A 16,620-nucleotide genomic window follows, 5' to 3' on the forward strand; every position below is an offset into this window, starting at 1 on the left:
TAACCCTGGGCCAAACAAAAATCGAAAAATAATCCTAACTGTCAACCCTAACTGTCAACCCTAACTTTCAACCCTAACTTTCAACCCTAACTTTCAACCCTAACTCTTCTCTGATTGGTTAGTACCCAAATGAGTCACATACCTAAATTTTCGTATTCCCCTATAACCCTGGGCCAAACAAAAATAGAAAAATAATCCTAAATGTCAACCCTAACTTTCAACCCTAACTTTCAACCCTAACTTTCAACCCTAACTTTCAACCCTAACTCTTCTCTGATTGGTTAGTACCCAAATGAGTCACATACCTAAATTTTCATATTCCCCTATAACCCTGGGCCAAATAAAAATAGAAAAATAATCCAAAGTGTCAACCCTAACTTTCAACCCTAACTTTCAACCCTAACTCTTCTCTGATTGGTTAGTACCCAAATGAGTCACATACCTAAATTTTCGTATTCCCCTACTGCTGCGGCACAGTTTATTCGAGCATTTGCCCGTTCTGTGCCGCAGCAGTAGCCTGGCGCGCGCCCGAGTGTGACGGGCGCGCGCCGAAGCAGCGGAAGAGCGCCCTCCGATCGGGGCGCTCTCCCTCCCGCTGCCGGGTCCGCCGGGTCCCCCGGAACCCCCTGCCGCTGTCCCGCGATCGCGGGACACCAGGGCTCCCTCGGGGAGCCCCTGGACGTGCGTGCAGGGGGCGCACGCTCCCGAAGACGCGTGACCGCGCGTCTATGACGCGCGGCACGCCGAGGGGCGGCCACTAGCAAGCCGGGAAATCTCCCGGCTTGCGGATCTGGCCGCAGTGCAATTAAATGTGTCGCCAGTGTATAACCCTGGGCCAAACAAAAATAGAAAAATAATCCTAAGTGTCAACCCTAACTTTCAACCCTAACTTTCAACCCTAACTTTCAACCCTAACTCTTCTCTGATTGGTTAGTACCCAAATGAGTCACATACCTAAATTTTCGTATTCCCCTATAACCCTGGGCCAAACAAAAATAGAAAAATAATCCTAACTTTCAACCCTAACTTTCAACCCTAACTTTCAACCCTAACTTTCAACCCTAACTCTTCTCTGATTGGTTAGTACCCAAATGAGTCACATACCTAAATTTTCGTATTCCCCTATAACCCTGGGCCAAACAAAAATAGAAAAATAATCCTAACTTTCAACCCTAACTTTCAACCCTAACTTTCAACCCTAACTTTCAACCCTAACTTTCAACCCTAACTCTTCTCTGATTGGTTAGTACCCAAATGAGTCACATACCTAAATTTTCGTATTCCCCTATAACCCTGGGCCAAACAAAAATAGAAAAATAATCCTAAGTGTCAACCCTAACTTTCAACCCTAACTTTCAACCCTAACTTTCAACCCTAACTTTCAACCCTAACTTTCAACCCTAACTCTTCTCTGATTGGTTAGTACCCAAATGAGTCACATACCTAAATTTTCGTATTCCCCTATAACCCTGGGCCAAACAAAAATAGAAAAATAATCCTAAGTGTCAACCCTAACTTTCAACCCTAACTTTCAACCCTAACTTTCAACCCTAACTCTTCTCTGATTGGTTAGTACCCAAATGAGTCACATACCTAAATTTTCGTATTCCCCTATAACCCTGGGCCAAACAAAAATAGAAAAATAATCCTAAGTGTCAACCCTAACTTTCAACCCTAACTTTCAACCCTAACTTTCAACCCTAACTCTTCTCTGATTGGTTAGTACCCAAATGAGTCACATACCTAAATTTTCGTATTCCCCTATAACCCTGGGCCAAACAAAAATAGAAAAATAATCCTAACTTTCAACCCTAACTTTCAACCCTAACTTTCAACCCTAACTTTCAACCCTAACTTTCAACCCTAACTCTTCTCTGATTGGTTAGTACCCAAATGAGTCACATACCTAAATTTTCGTATTCCCCTATAACCCTGGGCCAAACAAAAATAGAAAAATAATCCTAAGTGTCAACCCTAACTTTCAACCCTAACTTTCAACCCTAACTTTCAACCCTAACTTTCAACCCTAACTTTCAACCCTAACTTTCAACCCTAACTCTTCTCTGATTGGTTAGTACCCAAATGAGTCACATACCTAAATTTTCGTATTCCCCTATAACCCTGGGCCAAACAAAAATCGAAAAATAATCCTAAGTGTCAACCCTAACTTTCAACCCTAACTTTCAACCCTAACTTTCAACCCTAACTCTTCTCTGATTGGTTAGTACCCAAATGAGTCACATACCTAAATTTTCGTATTCCATTATAACCCTGGGCCAAACAAAAATAGAAAAATAATCCTAAGTGTCAACCATAACTTTCAACCCTAACTTTCAACCCTAACTTTCAACCCTAACTTTCAACCCTAACTCTTCTCTGATTGGTTAGTACCCAAATGAGTCACATACCTAAATTTTCGTATTCCCCTATAACCCTGGGCCAAATAAAAATAGAAAAATAATCCTAAGTGTCAACCCTAACTTTCAACCCTAACTTTCAACCCTAACTTTCAACCCTAACTTTCAACCCTAACTTTCAACCCTAACTCTTCTCTGATTGGTTAGTACCCAAATGAGTCACATACCTAAATTTTCGTATTCCCCTATAACCCTGGGCCAAACAAAAATAGAAAAATAATCCTAAGTGTCAACCCTAACTTTCAACCCTAACTTTCAACCCTAACTTTCAACCCTAACTCTTCTCTGATTGGTTAGTACCCAAATGAGTCACATACCTAAATTTTCGTATTCCCCTATAACCCTGGGCCAAACAAAAATAGAAAAATAATCCTAACTTTCAACCCTAACTTTCAACCCTAACTTTCAACCCTAACTTTCAACCCTAACTTTCAACCCTAACTCTTCTCTGATTGGTTAGTACCCAAATGAGTCACATACCTAAATTTTCGTATTCCCCTATAACCCTGGGCCAAACAAAAATCGAAAAATAATCCTAAGTGTCAACCCTAACTTTCAACCCTAACTTTCAACCCTAACTTTCAACCCTAACTTTCAACCCTAACTCTTCTCTGATTGGTTAGTACCCAAATGAGTCGCATACCTAAATTTTCGTATTCCCCTATAACCCTGGGCCAAACAAAAATAGAAAAATAATCCTAACTTTCAACCCTAACTTTCAACCCTAACTTTCAACCCTAACTTTCAACCCTAACTTTCAACCCTAACTCTTCTCTGATTGGTTAGTACCCAAATGAGTCACATACCTAAATTTTCGTATTCCCCTATAACCCTGGGCCAAACAAAAATAGAAAAATAATCCTAAGTGTCAACCCTAACTTTCAACCCTAACTTTCAACCCTAACTTTCAACCCTAACTTTCAACCCTAACTTTCAACCCTAACTCTTCTCTGATTGGTTAGTACCCAAATGAGTCACATACCTAAATTTTCGTATTCCCCTATAACCCTGGGCCAAACAAAAATAGAAAAATAATCCTAAGTGTCAACCCTAACTTTCAACCCTAACTTTCAACCCTAACTTTCAACCCTAACTCTTCTCTGATTGGTTAGTACCCAAATGAGTCACATACCTAAATTTTCATATTCCCCTATAACCCTGGGCCAAATAAAAATAGAAAAATAATCCAAAGTGTCAACCCTAACTTTCAACCCTAACTTTCAACCCTAACTCTTCTCTGATTGGTTAGTACCCAAATGAGTCACATACCTACATTTTCGTATTCCCCTATAACCCTGGGCCAAACAAAAATAGAAAAATAATCCTAAGTGTCAACCCTAACTTTCAACCCTAACTTTCAACCCTAACTTTCAACCCTAACTTTCAACCCTAACTCTTCTCTGATTGGTTAGTACCCAAATGAGTCACATACCTAAATTTTCGTATTCCCCTATAACCCTGGGCCAAACAAAAATAGAAAAATAATCCTAACTTTCAACCCTAACTTTCAACCCTAACTTTCAACCCTAACTTTCAACCCTAACTTTCAACCCTAACTCTTCTCTGATTGGTTAGTACCCAAATGAGTCACATACTTAAATTTTCGTATTCCCCTATAACCCTGGGCCAAATAAAAATAGAAAAATAATCCAAAGTGTCAACCCTAACTTTCAACCCTAACTTTCAACCCTAACTTTCAACCCTAACTCTTCTCTGATTGGTTAGTACCCAAATGAGTCACATACCTAAATTTTCGTATTCCCCTATAACCCTGGGCCAAACAAAAATAGAAAAATAATCCTAACTTTCAACCCTAACTTTCAACCCTAACTTTCAACCCTAACTTTCAACCCTAACTTTCAACCCTAACTCTTCTCTGATTGGTTAGTACCCAAATGAGTCACATACCTAAATTTTCGTATTCCCCTATAACCCTGGGCCAAACAAAAATAGAAAAATAATCCTAAGTGTCAACCCTAACTTTCAACCCTAACTTTCAACCCTAACTTTCAACCCTAACTTTCAACCCTAACTTTCAACCCTAACTTTCAACCCTAACTCTTCTCTGATTGGTTAGTACCCAAATGAGTCACATACCTAAATTTTCGTATTCCCCTATAACCCTAACCCTAACCCTAACCCTAACCCTAACCCTAACCCTAACCCTAACCCTAACCCTAAATTTTCGTATTCCCCTATAACCCTAACCCTAACCCTAACCCTAACCCTAACCCTAACCCTAACCCTAACCCTAACCCTAACCCAACCCTAACTTTCAACCCTAACTTTCAACCCTAACTTTCAACCCTAACTCTTCTCTGATTGGTTAGTACCCAAATGAGTCACATACCTAAATTTTCGTATTCCCCTATAACCCTGGGCCAAACAAAAATAGAAAAATAATCCTAAGTGTCAACCCTAACTTTCAACCCTAACTTTCAACCCTAACTTTCAACCCTAACTCTTCTCTGATTGGTTAGTACCCAAATGAGTCACATACCTAAATTTTCGTATTCCCCTATAACCCTAACCCTAACTTTCAACCCTAACTTTCAACCCTAACTTTCAACCCTAACTTTCAACCCTAACTCTTCTCTGATTGGTTAGTACCCAAATGAGTCACATACCTAAATTTTCGTATTCCCCTATAACCCTAACCCTAACCCTAACCCTAACCCTAACCCTAACTTTCAACCCTAACTCTTCTCTGATTGGTTAGTACCCAAATGAGTCACATACCTAAATTTTCGTATTCCCCTATAACCCTGGGCCAAACAAAAATAGAAAAATAATCCTAAGTGTCAACCCTAACTTTCAACCCTAACTTTCAACCCTAACTCTTCTCTGATTGGTTAGTACCCAAATGAGTCACATACCTAAATTTTCGTATTCCCCTATAACCCTGGGCCAAACAAAAATAGAAAAATAATCCTAAGTGTCAACCCTAACTTTCAACCCTAACTTTCAACCCTAACTTTCAACCCTAACTTTCAACCCTAACTTTCAACCCTAACTTTCAACCCTAACTTTCAACCCTAACTCTTCTCTGATTGGTTAGTACCCAAATGAGTCACATACCTAAATTTTCGTATTCCCCTATAACCCTGGGCCAAACAAAAATAGAAAAATAATCCTAAGTGTCAACCCTAACTTTCAACCCTAACATTCAACCCTAACTTTCAACCCTAACTTTCAACCCTAACTTTCAACCCTAACTTTCAACCCTAACTCTTCTCTGATTGGATAGTACCCAAATGAGTCACATACCTAAATTTTCGTATTCCCCTATAACCCTAACCCTAACCCTAACCCTAACCCTAACCCTAACTTTCAACCCTAACTTTCAACCCTAACTCTTCTCTGATTGGTTAGTACCCAAATGAGTCACATACCTAAATTTTCGTATTCCCCTATAACCCTGGGCCAAACAAAAATAGAAAACTAATCCTAAGTGTCAACCCTAACTTTCAACCCTAACTTTCAACCCTAACTTTCAACCCTAATTTTCAACCCTAACTTTCAACCCTAACTTTCAACCCTAACTCTTCTCTGATTGGTTAGTACCCAAATGAGTCACATACCTAAATTTTCGTATTCCCCTATAACCCTGGGCCAAACAAAAATAGAAAAATAATCCTAAGTGTCAACCCTAACTTTCAACCCTAACTTTCAACCCTAACTTTCAACCCTAACTCTTCTCTGATTGGTTAGTACCCAAATGAGTCACATACCTAAATTTTCGTATTCCCCTATAACCCTGGGCCAAACAAAAATAGAAAAATAATCCTAAGTGTCAACCCTAACTTTCAACCCTAACTTTCAACCCTAACTTTCAACCCTAACTTTCAACCCTAACTCTTCTCTGATTGGTTAGTACCCAAATGAGTCACATACCTAAATTTTCGTATTCCCCTATAACCCTGGGCCAAACAAAATTGAAAAATAATCCTAACTTTCAACCCTAACTTTCAACCCTAACTTTCAACCCTAACTTTCAACCCTAACTTTCAACCCTAACTTTCAACCCTAACTCTTCTCTGATTGGTTAGTACCCAAATGAGTCACATACCTAAATTTTCGTATTCCCCTATAACCCTGGGCCAAACAAAAATAGAAAAATAATCCTAAGTGTCAACCCTAACTTTCAACCCTAACTTTCAACCCTAACTTTCAACCCTAACTTTCAACCCTAACTTTCAACCCTAACTCTTCTCTGATTGGATAGTACCCAAATGAGTCACATACCTAAATTTTCGTATTCCCCTATAACCCTAACCCTAACCCTAACCCTAACCCTAACCCTAACTTTCAACCCTAACTTTCAACCCTAACTCTTCTCTGATTGGTTAGTACCCAAATGAGTCACATACCTAAATTTTCGTATTCCCCTATAACCCTGGGCCAAACAAAAATAGAAAACTAATCCTAAGTGTCAACCCTAACTTTCAACCCTAACTTTCAACCCTAACTTTCAACCCTAACTTTCAACCCTAACTCTTCTCTGATTGGTTAGTACCCAAATGAGTCACATACCTAAATTTTCGTATTCCCCTATAACCCTGGGCCAAACAAAAATAGAAAAATAATCCTAAGTGTCAACCCTAACTTTCAACCCTAACTTTCAAACCTAACTTTCAACCCTAACTCTTCTCTGATTGGTTAGTACCCAAATGAGTCACATACCTAAATTTTCGTATTCCCCTATAACCCTGGGCCAAACAAAAATAGAAAAATAATCCTAAGTGTCAACCCTAACTTTCAACCCTAACTTTCAACCCTAACTTTCAACCCTAACTTTCAACCCTAACTCTTCTCTGATTGGTTAGTACCCAAATGAGTCACATACCTAAATTTTCGTATTCCCCTATAACCCTGGGCCAAACAAAATTGAAAAATAATCCTAAGTGTCAACCCTAACTTTCAACCCTAACTTTCAACCCTAACTTTCAACCCTAACTCTTCTCTGATTGGTTAGTACCCAAATGAGTCACATACCTAAATTTTCGTATTCCCCTATAACCCTGGGCCAAACAAAAATAGAAAAATAATCCTAAGTGTCAACCCTAACTTTCAACCCTAACTTTCAACCCTAACTTTCAACCCTAACTTTCAACCCTAACTTTCAACCGTAACTCTTCTCTGATTGGTTAGTACCCAAATGAGTCACATACCTAAATTTTCGTATTCCCCTATAACCCTGGGCCAAACAAAAATAGAAAAATAATCCTAAGTGTCAACCCTAACTTTCAACCCTAACTTTCAACCCTAACTTTCAACCCTAACTTTCAACCCTAACTCTTCTCTGATTGGTTAGTACCCAAATGAGTCACATACCTAAATTTTCGTATTCCCCTATAACCCTGGGCCAAACAAAAATAGAAAAATAATCCTAAGTGTCAACCCTAACTTTCAACCCTAACTTTCAACCCTAACTTTCAACCCTAACTTTCAACCCTAACTCTTCTCTGATTGGTTAGTACCCAAATGAGTCACATACCTAAATTTTCGTATTCCCCTATAACCCTAACCCTAACCCTAACTTTCAACCCTAACTTTCAACCCTAACTTTCAACCCTAACTTTCAACCCTAACTTTCAACCCTAACTCTTCTCTGATTGGTTAGTACCCAAATGAGTCACATACCTAAATTTTCGTATTCCCCTATAACCCTGGGCCAAACAAAAATAGAAAAATAATCCTAAGTGTCAACCCTAACTTTCAACCCTAACTTTCAACCCTAACTTTCAACCCTAACTTTCAACCCTAACTCTTCTCTGATTGGTTAGTACCCAAATGAGTCACATACCTAAATTTTTGTATTCCCCTATAACCCTGGGCCAAACAAAAATAGAAAAATAATCCTAAGTGTCAACCCTAACTTTCAACCCTAACTTTCAACCCTAACTTTCAACCCTAACTCTTCTCTGATTGGTTAGTACCCAAATGAGTCACATACCTAAATTTTCGTATTCCCCTATAACCCTGGGCCAAACAAAAATAGAAAAATAATCCTAAGTGTCAACCCTATCTTTCAACCCTAACTTTCAACCCTAACTTTCAACCCTAACTCTTCTCTGATTGGTTAGTACCCAAATGAGTCACATACCTAAATTTTCGTATTCCCTTATAACCCTGGGCCAAACAAAAATAGAAAAATAATCCTAAGTGTCAACCCTAACTTTCAACCCTAACTTTCAACCCTAACTTTCAACCCTAACTTTCAACCCTAACTCTTCTCTGATTGGTTAGTACCCAAATGAGTCACATACCTAAATTTTCGTATTCCCCTATAACCCTGGGCCAAACAAAAATAGAAAACTAATCCTAAGTGTCAACCCTAACTTTCAACCCTAACTTTCAACCCTAACTTTCAACCCTAACTTTCAACCCTAACTTTCAACCCTAACTCTTCTCTGATTGGTTAGTACCCAAATGAGTCACATACCTAAATTTTCGTATTCCCCTATAACCCTGGGCCAAACAAAAATAGAAAAATAATCCTAAGTGTCAACCCTAACTTTCAACCCTAACTTTCAACCCTAACTTTCAACCCTAACTCTTCTCTGATTGGTTAGTACCCAAATGAGTCACATACCTAAATTTTCGTATTCCCCTATAACCCTGGGCCAAACAAAAATAGAAAAATAATCCTAAGTGTCAACCCTAACTTTCAACCCTAACTTTCAACCCTAACTTTCAACCCTAACTTTCAACCCTAACTCTTCTCTGATTGGTTAGTACCCAAATGAGTCACATACCTAAATTTTCGTATTCCCCTATAACCCTGGGCCAAACAAAAATAGAAAAATAATCCTAAGTGTCAACCCTAACTTTCAACCCTAACTTTCAACCCTAACTTTCAACCCTAACTTTCAACCCTAACTCTTCTCTGATTGGTTAGTACCCAAATGAGTCACATACCTAAATTTTCGTATTCCCCTATAACCCTGGGCCAAACAAAAATAGAAAAATAATCCTAAGTGTCAACCCTAACTTTCAACCCTAACTTTCAACCCTAACTTTCAACCCTAACTTTCAACCCTAACTCTTCTCTGATTGGTTAGTACCCAAATGAGTCACATACCTAAATTTTCGTATTCCCCTATAACCCTGGGCCAAACAAAAATAGAAAAATAATCCTAAGTGTCAACCCTAACTTTCAACCCTAACTTTCAACCCTAACTTTCAACCCTAACTCTTCTCTGATTGGTTAGTACCCAAATGAGTCACATACCTAAATTTTCGTATTCCCCTATAACCCTGGGCCAAACAAAAATAGAAAAATAATCCTAAGTGTCAACCCTAACTTTCAACCCTAACTTTCAACCCTAACTTTCAACCCTAACTCTTCTCTGATTGGTTAGTACCCAAATGAGTCACATACCTAAATTTTCGTATTCCCTTATAACCCTGGGCCAAACAAAAATAGAAAAATAATCCTAAGTGTCAACCCTAACTTTCAACCCTAACTTTCAACCCTAACTTTCAACCCTAACTTTCAACCCTAACTTTCAACCCTAACTCTTCTCTGATTGGTTAGTACCCAAATGAGTCACATACCTAAATTTTCGTATTCCCCTATAACCCTGGGCCAAACAAAAATAGAAAACTAATCCTAAGTGTCAACCCTAACTTTCAACCCTAACTTTCAACCCTAACTTTCAACCCTAACTTTCAACCCTAACTTTCAACCCTAACTCTTCTCTGATTGGTTAGTACCCAAATGAGTCACATACCTAAATTTTCGTATTCCCCTATAACCCTGGGCCAAACAAAAATAGAAAAATAATCCTAAGTGTCAACCCTAACTTTCAACCCTAACTTTCAACCCTAACTTTCAACCCTAACTCTTCTCTGATTGGTTAGTACCCAAATGAGTCACATACCTAAATTTTCGTATTCCCCTATAACCCTGGGCCAAACAAAAATAGAAAAATAATCCTAAGTGTCAACCCTAACTTTCAACCCTAACTTTCAACCCTAACTTTCAACCCTAACTTTCAACCCTAACTCTTCTCTGATTGGTTAGTACCCAAATGAGTCACATACCTAAATTTTCGTATTCCCCTATAACCCTGGGCCAAACAAAAATAGAAAAATAATCCTAAGTGTCAACCCTAACTTTCAACCCTAACTTTCAACCCTAACTTTCAACCCTAACTTTCAACCCTAACTTTCAACCCTAACTCTTCTCTGATTGGTTAGTACCCAAATGAGTCACATACCTAAATTTTCGTATTCCCCTATAACCCTGGGCCAAACAAAAATAGAAAAATAATCCTAAGTGTCAACCCTAACTTTCAACCCTAACTTTCAACCCTAACTTTCAACCCTAACTTTCAACCCTAACTCTTCTCTGATTGGTTAGTACCCAAATGAGTCACATACCTAAATTTTCGTATTCCCCTATAACCCTGGGCCAAACAAAAATAGAAAAATAATCCTAAGTGTCAACCCTAACTTTCAACCCTAACTTTCAACCCTAACTTTCAACCCTAACTCTTCTCTGATTGGTTAGTACCCAAATGAGTCACATACCTAAATTTTCGTATTCCCCTATAACCCTGGGCCAAACAAAAATAGAAAAATAATCCTAAGTGTCAACCCTAACTTTCAACCCTAACTTTCAACCCTAACTTTCAACCCTAACTTTCAACCCTAACTTTCAACCCTAACTCTTCTCTGATTGGTTAGTACCCAAATGAGTCACATACCTAAATTTTCGTATTCCCCTATAACCCTGGGCCAAACAAAAATAGAAAAATAATCCTAAGTGTCAACCCTAACTTTCAACCCTAACTTTCAACCCTAACTTTCAACCCTAACTCTTCTCTGATTGGTTAGTACCCAAATGAGTCACATACCTAAATTTTCGTATTCCCCTATAACCCTGGGCCAAACAAAAATAGAAAAATAATCCTAAGTGTCAACCCTAACTTTCAACCCTAACTTTCAACCCTAACTTTCAACCCTAACTCTTCTCTGATTGGTTAGTACCCAAATGAGTCACATACCTAAATTTTCGTATTCCCCTATAACCCTAACCCTAACCCTAACGTTTATCTCTATGGCAATGAACAGACCCGCTTATTGCCCCCCGGTCCGACCCCCCAGAGATGGACTCCAACTGGACAAGCACAGTCTCACCAAGTATGTGGAGGGCACTGATCGGATTGACATGTTTCTAAGGAACTTTGAAACGCAGTGCCGGCGGTACGGGGTGCTTCCCCAGCATAGGGTTGCACGCCTGGACCCGCTACTCTCCATCTTGGCTAAACAGACTTTGATGGCGCTTACAGAGGAGTTTGCTGATGACTATGACCACCTGAAAGAACTTTTGCTGTTTCAGCATGGTTTTACCCCTGAAGCTTACCGGGGTAAGTTCCGGCTGGAGGAGAGGCACCCTCAGGAGACCTATGTCACTTATGTGACCCGCATGGCTTTGTATGGGTTACACTGGGTGGAGGGCTCTGAGGCCAAGACTTACCAACGCCTGCTGGACCTCATCTTTCAGGAGCAGCTCATGCAGCAGTGCCCGCCGGCGGTGAGGGCTTTTGTGTATGATAAAAAGCCCAAGACCTACACCGAGGCGGCGAGGATGGCAGATGACTATGTGGTCAGCCGGTCCCAGATGACCGCCAAGGTACCAGCCAAAGCGGTAACCCCACCGGCGCCGGCCAAGAAAGCTGTGAGTACCCCCCAGTGGACCCAAAAGCCGCCTGCGGGCAGCGGGTCACAGAAGGCGGGAGAGCTCCGGCATGAGCGCCGGTGCTACAATTGCAACAGCACTGGTCACATCAGACCAGATTGCCCGGAACCCCTGCGTTCCAACGGACCCTATCGAGGGCAACGCACCCCAGCTGCAAAGCCGGTAGCCCGCGTGCGGGTGGCTTCCACCAAAGAACCAGGACCGGTCATGGAAACAACTCCCAGCGAGACATCCCATGTCACCCCTACCCCGGTTTCTTCAGTGCCTACAGCCAGGAGCGGAGGACATCACAGCGCAGACCTGCAGCAGACGGACGGCAGGAGCAAGCATCTCACCCCGGTCACAGTCGGTGACCGGCAAGCAGTTGGCTTACTTGATTCAGGAGCTGCAGTGACCCTGGTCCGACCTGATATGGTCCGGTCAGAGGAATTGATCCCAGGCCCTGGGATACAGATCACTGTGGCTGACGGAGAGCCACGTTTCCTGCAGGTGGCCCGCATTTTTTTGGATTGGGGGGTGGGCAAGGGTGTGCGGGAGGTGGGGGTTTTACCAGGTTTGGATGCTGAAATTCTTTTGGGCAATGACCTGGGACCGATGACCTGCACCTACGACCGTGTGCCCCAGCCCGCTGCAGTGGTGGCGGTTACCCGGAGCCAGACCGCGGCAATGTCGGCGGTGGCCACCCCAGTCCCCCAGCCTTTGGGACCAACGTTAGCGGAGGGCACAGAGGAGCCCAGGGAGGTAAGCCAGGATCAGTTGCAACCACAGGCTGACTTACTGTTCCCCCTTACCGTGTCCCCTTCCCCTGACAATGACATGACTGGGGGGGGGGCAGATTTAGGAGCCCAGTTTAGGGAGGCAGTGAAGGCAGACCCTACCCTGGCCGGCGTGAGACTTCGGGCGTCCGAATCTCAGGCAGGGGAGGGCACTGAGCGCTGCCTATGGCATAAGGGACTCCTATACAGAGAAGAAGGGAACCCGAGAATAGAGAAGGGATTGACCGGTAAGCGACAGCTAGTAGTACCCCAGGGGTACCGACAGCAATTGTTACGGGTAGCTCACTCTATTCCGTTAGCGGGACATCAGGGGGTCACCAGAACGCGAGCCCGGTTATTGCAGCGTTATTTCTGGCCGGGGGCATCCAGGGATGCGGCTGATTTCTGCCGCTCCTGTGATGCCTGCCAGCGAGTAGGTAAGGCGGGCGACCGTGTGAAGGCACCCCTGAGACCCCTACCGATAATAGGGGAACCCTTCCAGAAGGTAGCGATGGACCTGATAGGACCCCTCATGATTCCTAGCAGGTCAGGGAAGTGCTACATCCTCACAGTGGTGGATTTTGCCACCCGGTACCCTGAGGCGGTAGCGCTGGGCACCATAAGTGCCAAGACAGTGGCAGCAGCTTTGCTGAACATTTTTGCTAGGGTAGGTTTCCCTAGTGAGATCCTAACTGATCAGGGGTCGCAGTTCATGAGTGAACTGTTACATTGTCTCTAGGATGTCTGCGGTGTACAGCACCAGCGCACTACCCCTTACCATCCCCAAACAAACGGATTATGTGAGAGGTTTAATGGTACCCTGAAGCAGATGCTTCGGACCTTTATAGAGGCGGAGGGGAAAGACTGGGAGATTCACCTGCAGCACTTGCTGTTTGCATACCGAGAGGTACCGCAAGAATCTACAGGCTTCTCCCCCTTCGAGCTACTATATGGCCGCAGGGTACGTGGACCTCTGGACCTCTTCCGTGAGGGATGGGAGGGGGAGACTACTGCTACTGATGCTTCAGTGATCCAGTATGTAGTAGATCTCAGAGACCGGTTAGAGATGCTTATGGGGGTGGCCCAGGACCACCTCAGGGCTGCTCAGACCAAGCAGAAGCAATGGTATGACCAGCAGGCCCGTAGCAGAGAATTCATCCCAGGACAGCAGGTGCTTGTTCTCAAACCCACTCGGGAGAACAAGCTGATGGCTGCCTGGTCGGGACCGTACCCGGTTATCCGAAAGGTGAATGAGTGCAACTATGTTGTACAGGTAGCGCCTGAGAGGCACAAGACATATCACATTAATATGTTAAAGGAATACAGAGCACCGAGTATGGGAGCAGTAATGGCCATTTGTAGCCCACTGCTGGAGGATCCGGCGAGCAATGCTCTGCCTGATCTCCTAGGGGAGGCAAAGCAAGGAAACACTGTTGAGCAGGTAGAGATCGGGGCACAGTTGAGTGCTAGGCAGAAGGGAGAAGCCAGGGACATGCTAGCTCAGTATAGCGCCCTCTTCACTGACATGCCAGGGACCACACATCTCACCAAACACCCAGTACACACAGGGGACCTGCAGCCTCTGCATAAGCACGCTTATAGAGTGTCAGCAGAGGTCAAGACAAGTATGGAGAGAGAGATTGAGGAGATGCTGACCCTAGGGGTAATTACTCCGTCCCAGAGCCCTTGGGCAAGTCCAGTAGTCCTAGTGCCTAAGAAGGACAAAACCACCCGGTTTTGTGTGGACTACCGGTTGCTCAATGCTGGGACGGTGTCAGATGCTTACCCCATGCCCCGCATGGATGAGTTACTAGATGAACTCGCGGGGGCAAAGTATCTGACCACCATGGATCTGAGCAAAGGCTACTGGCAGATTCCCCTGACCCTGGAGGCTAGGGAGAAGTCAGCATTCATCACTCCAAGTGGCCTCTATGAGTTTTTGGTGATGCCATTTGGGATGAAGAATGCCCCGGCTACCTTCCAACGCCTGGTCAATAGGTTACTGGAAGGGATGCAGAGCTATGCCAGGGCTTACTTAGATGACATTGCTGTCTTTAGTAATTCCTGGGAATCCCACATAGGACATGTAGCTGCGGTGCTGGATAGAATCAGGGAGGCTGGGCTTACCTTAAAACCCACTAAGTGTATGGTAGGTATGGCAGAAGTCCTGTACTTAGGGCACAGGGTGGGTGGAGGGCATTTCAAGTCAGAGCCAGCCAAGGTAGAAGCCATAGGTCAGTGGCCTGTTCCAAAAACCAAGAAACAGGTCATGGCCTTTTTGGGCACCGCAGGGTACTACAGGAAATTTGTCCCACAGTACAGCGCCGTGGCCAAACCCCTGACTGATCTGACTAAGAAGCAACTGCCTGTGCTTATTACCTGGTCTCCTGCTGTGAAACTGCTTTCCAGGCACTGAAAGTTGCGCTTGCTGAGGCCCCCATCCTGGCTGCCCCAGATTATACCAAGCATTTTCTTATTCAGACTGATGCCTCAGACTTTGGTGTGGGGGCTGTGTTGAGCCAGGTGGGGGACGACGGCAAAGAGCACCCTGTGGTGTATCTCAGTCGCAAACTGCTCCCCAGGGAGGTGGCATATGCCACCATTGAAAAGGAGTGCTTGGCCATTGTGTGGGCACTCAAAAAGCTCCAGCCCTATGTCTATGGGAGGGCTTTCACGGTCATTACCGACCACAATCCCCTGAGCTGGCTACAGAGGGTATCAGGGGAAAATGCCAAACTGCTGAGATGGAGCTTGGCTTTGCAAGAATTTGAATTCACCATTCAGCACAAAAAGGGTAGTGAAAACAGCAATGCTGATGGACTTTCACGCCAGGACTATCCCTCTGAGACTGAATTCATTAATGGTGCCAGCAGTGCCCCACTCCCCGTCAGGGCCAGTGGGCCACAGGACACGCATTAAGAAGGGGAGGTGTAGAGGGAGAGAGGGGGTGGCCCGGTATTAAAGGGGTTGCACCCCATTTGGCCACCCCTGACCGCACCAGGGAGACAAGGGGTTAACTGGGCTGAGGTCCAGAAATGTGATGTAACCCTTGTTATGACATGTAAATGTATTTTCCCCTGTTCCATTGTAATGTCTGGTTACTCAGTGTTTGCATCACACACACACTAGAATCCATCCGGGAGCACAAGGGTTAATAATTCTTTAATGATTATAGCTCTTTGTGTAAGTTTCCCGCCTTTTCGGGCACCATTTTGCAGGTCCCCATTGGCCGCCATTAGGGCTCAATGCATTTCAATAGGAATTTGTGCTGTTTTCGTCCTGTTTCCTGTAGTGACCAGCAGGTGGCGTCCGAGAGGGAGAGCGGCGGTTTCCCATTGAAAGTCAATGGGCTCATTGACTTCAATGGAGATGCCTCGAGGTAACCTAGTTGGCTGCCGTCCAGACCGCAAACCGCAAAGCGGATACAATGTCCTTCAAAAGAGCTAAAATCACTGGGTCAAGTTCAACGTCAATTAGCGGGGAAATAAACTGTTTTAGGGCACCTAGGGATAAAATTCTTTTTGCCCCTAGTTCCTAAGCGTCCCCCCACTCGACCACCACCGGGTCCCCGAATCCTGGACCCCCGATAAGGGTCGAACCAGATAGAGCGGGTCGCGCCATAGGCTTTGCCGGCGGCGGCAGAAACGGCTCAGAAAAATGACTAAGTGAGAAATGCTGAATTTTAGGAATCCATATCTCCGGTTCCGGAGGGTTCAGCGGATCAGGGTTTGGGGTATCT

The sequence above is a fragment of the Ascaphus truei genome, unplaced genomic scaffold (genome assembly GCF_040206685.1).
Source record: "Ascaphus truei isolate aAscTru1 unplaced genomic scaffold, aAscTru1.hap1 HAP1_SCAFFOLD_432, whole genome shotgun sequence".
In the NCBI taxonomy this organism is placed as follows: Eukaryota; Metazoa; Chordata; class Amphibia; order Anura; family Ascaphidae; genus Ascaphus; species Ascaphus truei.